The 8,499-nt window shown below is 34.3% G+C and overlaps 1 pseudogene; it reads right to left on the reverse strand.

The window, feature by feature from the left end:
* Positions 1-465: 465 nt before the first annotated feature.
* LOC102488438 (high mobility group protein B2 pseudogene) lies at positions 466-1,119 on the reverse strand (annotated as a pseudogene).
* Positions 1,120-8,499: the final 7,380 nt, after the last annotated feature.

Consider the following 8,499-nt stretch of genomic DNA (forward strand, 5'->3'; position numbering starts at 1 on the left):
TATATATATATATATATATATAAATCTTTTTCTATTTTTGTCCTATATAAATCAATGTTCTGCAAACTACACCACCGAATGATTTTTTATATACATAGTTTAATTACAAAATTGAAAAATAAAACACAAAATGCAACATCCTAAAAAATCCAAAATTTACTATTAATACCAATTCCTATGAGTGTGCTGCGCTACCATACACAAGTCAAGAAATTAAACTATTAAATATTAAGGAACATTCAACATCAGAAGCTATAAAATCTAACTGTATGTAGTAGCCCCTCAAAAAGCTACAACCTGCATTCTTAAAAAAGTATTTTCTCTACAAAGAATCTTATCAGCTATACAAAATCTGTACAGTTTTTATACTGAAGCTAATATTGAGCTGCACTTGAATTCACATTCTTAGCAAAACAATTGCCTGAGCATACACACATTCCACACACATCATCACAGGACAGCCATTTATTCTTCATCTTCGTCTTCTTGCTCCTCATCCTCTTCTTCCTCTTCCTCCTCCTCCTCATCTTCTGGTTCATTCCTCTTTGAGCCTGTTGGCCTGCCGGGGCCCTTCTTTCCTGCTTCACTTTTGCCCTTGGCACAGTATGCAGCAATATCCTCCTCATATTTCTCCTTTAGTTTAGCTGTTTTCTGTTCACATGGCTGTTTATTTTATCTTTGCCTGACTGTTGAGACCACATTTCACCGAATTTTGTTTGCAATATCTGCAATGGACAGGCCTGGCTGTTCACTTTAGATCTTTGGGTGAAGTTCAGAGCAAAACAGGAAGAAGGCAGATGGAGGCCTTTTTGGAGCGTTGGTATCCTTTTTCTTTCCCTTCTTATCACCATTGGGAGGGACGTAACTCTTCATTTCCCTGTCATAAAGACCTCTGTCACTTTTTGCCATATCTTCGAACTTCAACTTTTCCTTTGCAGACATGGTCTTCCATCTCTCCCAACATTTCTTGGAGAATTCCGTGAAATTGACCGAAGAGTCTGGGAGTTTCTTCTTGTGCTCTTCCCGGCAGGTCTGCACGAAGAAGGCATACGAGGACATTTTGTCCCTCGGCTTGTTGGGGTCTCCTTTGCCCATGGTGACAGACGGCGTCTACCTAGTGTGAGCTCTCCTCAGAGTCCCACAGAGCAGCTGGATCTGACAGCGAAGCTTCCTCCCCAGGACTCGGGCGTGAACTGGTTTCACCACCGAATGACTTTTGACAAAAGATTTTCTGTCAGAGTTAACATGCTACACAAATTCAATTGCTCTGTATTTGTAAATATGATATATATTAAAAAGAATAACACTAACAATAACGTATACAAAAAGAACATTATTAATAACAATTTATACCTGTTGATATTTTTATTTTATTTTGTATAGAAAATATCATTTTTCTTTTTAAAAGTCAAGTATATTTGCATAATGTATCTCCTTCACAGCAATATACATAAATTGGTGTAATTGGACTGTTAAAATTCATTATGTATTACTAATGTAAGAACAAGCTTTCTGCCATAGAGTGGAGATATTTGATATATATTGAGTGGGGACATACAATGTCATTCTTCTATAGTTTGGCTTGCTTTGCTTAGCACTAAATCTTCCATTTTCATCTACATTCCATCAAATGCCATGTTCTCATAGTCTTTTATGGCTGAGTAGTATTCCATAGTGTCTATGTGCCATACTTTTTCAATTCATTAATCCGTTTGTGGACATTTGGGTTGGTCCCACATCTTAGCAATTGTGAGTAATGCTACAGTAAACATGGATGCGCAAGTGTTTTTCCAAATGAGTGTATTCCTATCCTTTGAGTAGATATGCAGGAGTGGAACTTGTGGATCATATGTTAGTTTTATATGTAGGTCTTTGAGGAATCTCCATATTGTTCTCCAAAGTGACTGTACTAATTTACATTCCCTCTGACATTGTAGGAAAATTCCCTTTTCTCCACAGACTTGCTTGCATTTATCATTCTTTATTTTTTGTTTTAATTTTAGTCATTCTCACTGGAATTAGGTGGTATCTCATTATGGTTTGAAAGGTATAAAGGCATGGAGAGCAACTGTGGGTACTAGAGACAGTGTTGGAGGAGGGTGGAAGTGGGGGAAGGTGTGGGGGAGAGACACAGGGGAAAAAGAAAGAAGCAAAACATTTAAGGGACACAAAAATGAAAAATTATCTGTTGATAACATGTATGGGTAGGTAATATCTTTGACTGAGCTAATATACAGTGTATTCCCAATGGAAAAATTAATTTGGTATGCTATAATAATACAGTGATTGAATGATAAAATAATAAATAAATAAGATTAAAAAACAGCTTTCAACCTTTTTGGCAATGATACAAACCTATTTATTAAGTTTTTCATCTTTCTTTTTCTTTACACTTTTAAAACTATTTTTCTTCACATTCATTTTAGGAGAGCTTTATTTGCTGATTATATTATTCATACGGTGTATTACTTATAAAAAGATATCAGATTGATTCAGATTAATTTTATTTCACAGAGAAACACAAAAGTGTCTGATTTAGTCATCTATATTAGGGAGAGTGTGAATTATGAAATAAAAGAAAATTATTTTACTTTCTCCTGGTAAACTTCACTACAGTAAAAGCATAGCTTTAAGGTTTCACATTTGGCTGATGTATTTTGGGTTTGTTTATATGCTTTCTCAAATAATTATTGTTCTATAATCAGAAATAAAGATAAAAATAATCTCTGTCCAAATAGTTATAGGCAATAAAAACATTTTTTCTAACGCATAACAAAATATCTAGCAATATTAAATTTACCAAAAATTTGATTTAATTATACAATAAATATAAATATTACTCAGCATGCTGATAGTGGTTTTATGCTACCTTCAGTATCATACTCAATATTTTTATAGATAATTATTCAAAGTATCCTTATAATGGGTCTGGGGAAGTGCTAAGGAAATTGCACCAAGTTAAAAAAAATTATATTCTTTCTTAAACAATTAAGTTCCTAGTCCAACAATATGTATTAGATGACATTTATTTGCCTAGATTTTAAAGTTCAAATTTGCATGTAAGTACAAATAGATATCCTGGTTTATTTTTCCCCCAAGCCTAAAATATTGTTTCTTTTTAAGTATGTATCTAATTTCTTTAGCCTCTCAGCTAGAAAATAACTTTAAAATATATCTGAAATTCCTGGGGCAGATTAAAATGATCAAAACTTCATAGCATGTCAGTAAATAGATGTCAGTAAATTCTTGATTGTATTCTAACATATCTATTATTTCATTCTTGTACCTGATTATAAGAAAAGCTGAATATTGATAATATTCCCTGTTTCTCTGGACCAGAGTAACTGCACTAGAAAGAATTGGATAATTAATTTATGTAAAATATTCATTCTTTTCTAAAATGGCTTTTTAAAGACAGTGTTATTATTTTAAACTGAAGCTTAACAAGTAAAATGTTTTGAATTTCTCTTTTTCATACTATTTAGTAATTATAGAGTAGAATGATCTTTAGATATTTCATTTAATGTCCTTATAATGTAACAACTTAAAAACTTTTTATGACATAAAATGGTTTCTCATCATGGTTGAGTGTACGTGCCTACCAATTTCAGAAGCCTTAATGGACAGTAAGGCAGAGCAGAAATCAGATTCGATCACTCCTCTATATTATTAACCTTTCTTTCTTTTTTTTTTTTTTTTTGAGAGTTTTTTGCTAAAGGGTCCATGTGCTCACCAGAAAGATAGAGAGAGACAGAGAGAAAGAAAGCAAGAAATCATTCCCCAGGGGAGATGGCCATGCCGCAATCTTTTCTCCTCTAGGGATCTTGGGCATGCATGCACACTCGCCTGGCAGAGTTTAAGCCATCAGTCCAGGACTCTAACCATGGTCAACCACATGGGAGTCCAGCAAATAGCCATTATGCTAATTGCTGGTCCCTATTATTAATCTTTCTAAATAAAGTCAATTAATAATTTTATGTGTGTTATATTGATTTCTACAGGTTAGGCGAGCTAGTACTCATAGGTATAGTGATATGAACAGTGATATATTTATATTATGTTGATTATATTATTGAATGTTAGGTTCACAAATTGCATAATGATTGGCAGCACAAAAATAATCAGTGCCCATATCACCCTGCAAAGAAGCAGACAAGTTCTTCTTAAGTCATTTGTCCAACCTAGATAGGATTTCATGATCTGAATTTTAATTAAAAGGGGAAAGTTAGGGTGCTGGCAGGTGGTGTGGTGGTTTAGGCAATGGACTCCTATGTGGCTGACCATGGCTCGAGTACTGGACCTTGGAGTTTGCTTTCTCATTTTCTCTTTTTTGTTCTCTCTGGTTGAATTAAAAAATAATATTAATGATAAATAAATATAAAAAATGGAAAATATTTATAGATGAGTCTAAGCAGAAGGTAGGTAAAAATGCATTTGAATTCTAGAATTTAGTTCTGAGAACTCTGTCATTCACCTACTCACTGTTTTCTAAAATACAGCCTTTTCACTTCCAGAGAATTAATTGCTTGCCCCCTAAATGCCAAGCCATTTCCCTATCAAAGTAATTTATTGCCACTGAGTCATATCTCCATAACTCATCCCTCTGAGTAGTAAGCCCTCAGCATAGTCTTCAGTTGTATAAAAATACTATTCTATGTAATATGCATTTTGTTTGTTGCTGATGCAAAACATCATTATATCATTTACTATTTTCCTGACATTTAGCCCACATTTTCAATGACCCAACTTGCTATGATATTTCTCATACTAATAGAACTTTTATAACATTCCACATTCAACATTGGAGTGAACTATTTTTCAGGTATCTCTGCATCCTTCCCAAATTAAAGACAAGGGATGATGTTGTGTTGCCTTTTCATTCTTGTATAATGTAGGAAGCTTTATCAGAAACTTTTCCACTTTCATTTCCTTATTTCAGTATGTTTTTCTTCTACATGTCTTGCCCATACCCTTGAACTTTGCAGATGAAGTATTTCTTTCCCTTATTTTCCCTGAGAAGTTTTATGGCACACTCTGACCAAACCTTCAATATTTCTTCCCCTTTTCTTTTCCTACTGTCAACACTCCAATCTTACTGCAGACTAGTCAGATTAGTTTTCATCATTGAAAAGCCTTGTCCTTTTCATAGTTTGTACAAAGTCGGCTCAGCTAGCCCTCCACTTAGGCTGCTTTTCAAGCTACCTCTTTTGTAAGGATTTTTAAAAAGGATATTTACGAAGACAAGCAGATGGCATGGTGATTGCTTTGCTGGACTCTCATGTGGTCAACCTGGTTTGAGTCCTGGACCTGGTGGCTTGAGACTCATGCTGAGCACGTGTGTGTGTGTGTGTGTGTGTGCACAAAGTCTTGAGAGAAGAACAAAGACGGGATGGTGGCATGGCCATCTCGCTTTCTGTGGTTTCTCGCCTTCTGTCTCTTTGTCTTTCTCTGGTGAGTGTCCATGCCCTATGACAAAAAAAAAAAAAAAAAAAAAGTCTGTTTATATATGTCTTTTGTGAACAAGAGAGGCAGTGACAAACAGAGAAACAGCTCCCTCAATAGGGTTTTAATGGTGGAATCCAAAGCCTCAGCCAAGGTTATGAACATGCACATGATCATATACCCAGAGAGGTCTCTGGATTGAAACCCAGAACCTTCCCATGTAGGTCAGCCTTGCAGAGCATTACATATACCATTGTGCCACCATCCAACCTACCTTGTATGTTTCAATTTCTCCTAATTATTTACCTTGATTGCTTATGATAGTCCCACTTTACAGAGACTATAGTCTTCCAAGATTTATACTTGATTATTAATTGCATTATAAGAAAATTCATCTGGGAAAACAAACTAATAATAAAAAACATCTTCTTTTATATCAAAGATTCTCAAATCTTAATGTTTATTAGAATGACATAAGTATACCATATGGTGAATATTCTGGCTTGGGCATGGTAGTGCACATCGGTAGGTGCTGCTACCTGAGACTGAGGCTATATGACTGGCCCGGGTTCTATTCCTGGCCCACTTGAAAGATTAAGTGAAGTAGTGGTCCGATGCAGTCCCAGCTACTCTGGAGGCTGAAGCAAAAGCATATGTGAGTATTATTTTCCACCCAAAGATACTCTGATCCAATAAGAATTGAGACAAGCTATACAAATTTTAAGAGGAAGAGGAATCCCAGTATATTTTGCTGCAGATGGCCAGACACAATTTAGCAATCACTCAATAATAATAGATACTGATAATAGTCCCAGTGGGAGACATTTTATTTTGTTCAGTAACTGTATTAAATATTATTATTAAGATTATTGCTACTACATTTGATCAAGAAGGAGCCTGACTAACCACAATTTGAGTCCTAGACCTAGTGACTTGGTTTCTCACTTTTTATCTTTTCTTTTCTCACTCTTTGGTGAACACACACACCCTATAGCAAATTAAATAATACTAATAATAGTAATACTTAATAGTAAAATTAAATAATTCTTTTAAACAATTTAAAAAAGACACTGAGAAAGATAAATTTTTTAAGTGTCCTTGGAATAAAAATTTGGTGCTCTCAATGAATGAAAAAAACTGAATCTTTCATTCATAATCTAATCCTTCGAAATATATATTTTACCTATTAATTCTTATAAAAATATAAACATTTCATATACTGTGCACAAAGAATATCCTGGATTCCTTTTGTGACATTACCATCCTCTAGCTCTGAGTTAGCAATGCATATGGCCATCTATCCCAGAATGCTTTATGTTGCTTTGAGGGCAGAAAAACACTGTTTAGTGCTTGAGGAAAATCAACAAGTAAAAAATGGTTTTACAATACTTTCATAATGTTGATAGCTGGAAATTCGTCTGTAAATGCTATAAACACATCTCCAGTTTCTCTCCCCAAGTTAAGCAGTTACTGAATAATCATTAAATGCAATATCAAGTCTTTTATATTGTTAAGCCCAAAATCTTGTTTCTTATTGACCTAAAGCATCTCTTAATTCTCTCTTCATTTCTTGTCCAGCTTTTCTTTTCCTCTAATTATGTAAACAATCATATCCAAACTTGCTCCTTTTATCATATTACGTGCTTTCTTATTCATTTACTCCTCAGGGTCAAAGTCAAACATCACATCCCATTGGTAACTTTCCCACAGTCTGTACACCAAAATAGAATAACATATTCTCCACTATATTTTGGTGCCTATGGAATAAACGCTTATTATTTAAATGAGTGTCTGATATACTAGACGTTAAACTTCTTGAAGGTAGATAAACTGTCCTCCATTTTTATAATATTCCCCTGAGCATAATAACCATGAGAGTGTCACTAATCCAAAGAGAATCCCAGATTACTTTTTGTGCTATTATAATAGCATTAGTGCCAGGAGTCTAAGAGCTTAATTATATCTGCCAGTTACAGCAGTTCCTAGAGAGCTCTCAAGGAGCATCTACTCATAAGAGAAAATCTATGAATAAAAACTCAAAGTATCATTTAAGCATAATTCCGAAAAAAATTTTTTGAATTTCAGACATTATCATTAATTACCTGCTAGATCATCTGGAAACATGTGGCAAGTGAATGGAGACACGGTTCATAAACTTAGAGAGGCAAGCATATTTTAGACCAGTTTAGGTTTAGATATTCACCAGATTGGACAGTATTATAGCATTCAAAATAAAGCTTCTCATCATGAAAAACAGAGAAATATATTAAAACTGATTTCTAGAATTTTCCAAATTATCTTTTAAACACAATTACATTTTTGTTACATTTCTTTAAATGTCAAGTTTATTTACTTATTTATGTATGTATTTATTTATTTATTTTTGGCAAATCTATCCAAAATATTGTTTCCATTTAGAAATGAATTTGTGTAAGTGTATTTTAAAATCATATCCATCTGGTTACCTTCCTTCAAGCCCTAATGATTACCTTCTCTCTAAAATATGTATCTCTTAAGTCACAGTTTTGAAAATTAATAGTAATTATTTCCAGTGGTTAAATATGAGCTAGTTCATGTTCTAGACTCTGACCAAATAGACTACAAAATCTTTCTCTCAAAAGTAAGAGTAGCGGGGGCCAATGGGTGATATAATGATTAAGACACTGGATCCTCACATGGTTGATTGTGGTTCGAGTCTAGGTCCCAGGTAGCTTGAAAGTCATGCCTGTTGCACTTGTGTGCATGCCCATAAAACTGAGAAGAGAATGGAGGAGAAGGGATTACAGCATGGCCATCCCCTCTGGAGACTGGTATTTCACTTTTTCTCTCTCTTTCTCCCGTGAGCACACAAGCTCTGTGGTAAAAACAAATAAACAAACAAACAAACATAAAGTAATAGTAACTAAGAAAGAGTGGACAGAAGTAGGCCTGGGTGACAGTAAAGAGTCAAAAATTATCCTTTTGTTATTAATAAATGTTCTCATGGCATTGAGCGTGCATCATGTCTATCTATCTATCTATATATTTTGGAGAGGTTTTTTATCACTATAGGGTGTG

The sequence above is a fragment of the Tupaia chinensis genome, unplaced genomic scaffold (assembly GCF_000334495.1).
Source record: "Tupaia chinensis unplaced genomic scaffold, TupChi_1.0 Scaffold000009_1, whole genome shotgun sequence".
NCBI classification, from domain to species: Eukaryota; Metazoa; Chordata; class Mammalia; order Scandentia; family Tupaiidae; genus Tupaia; species Tupaia belangeri.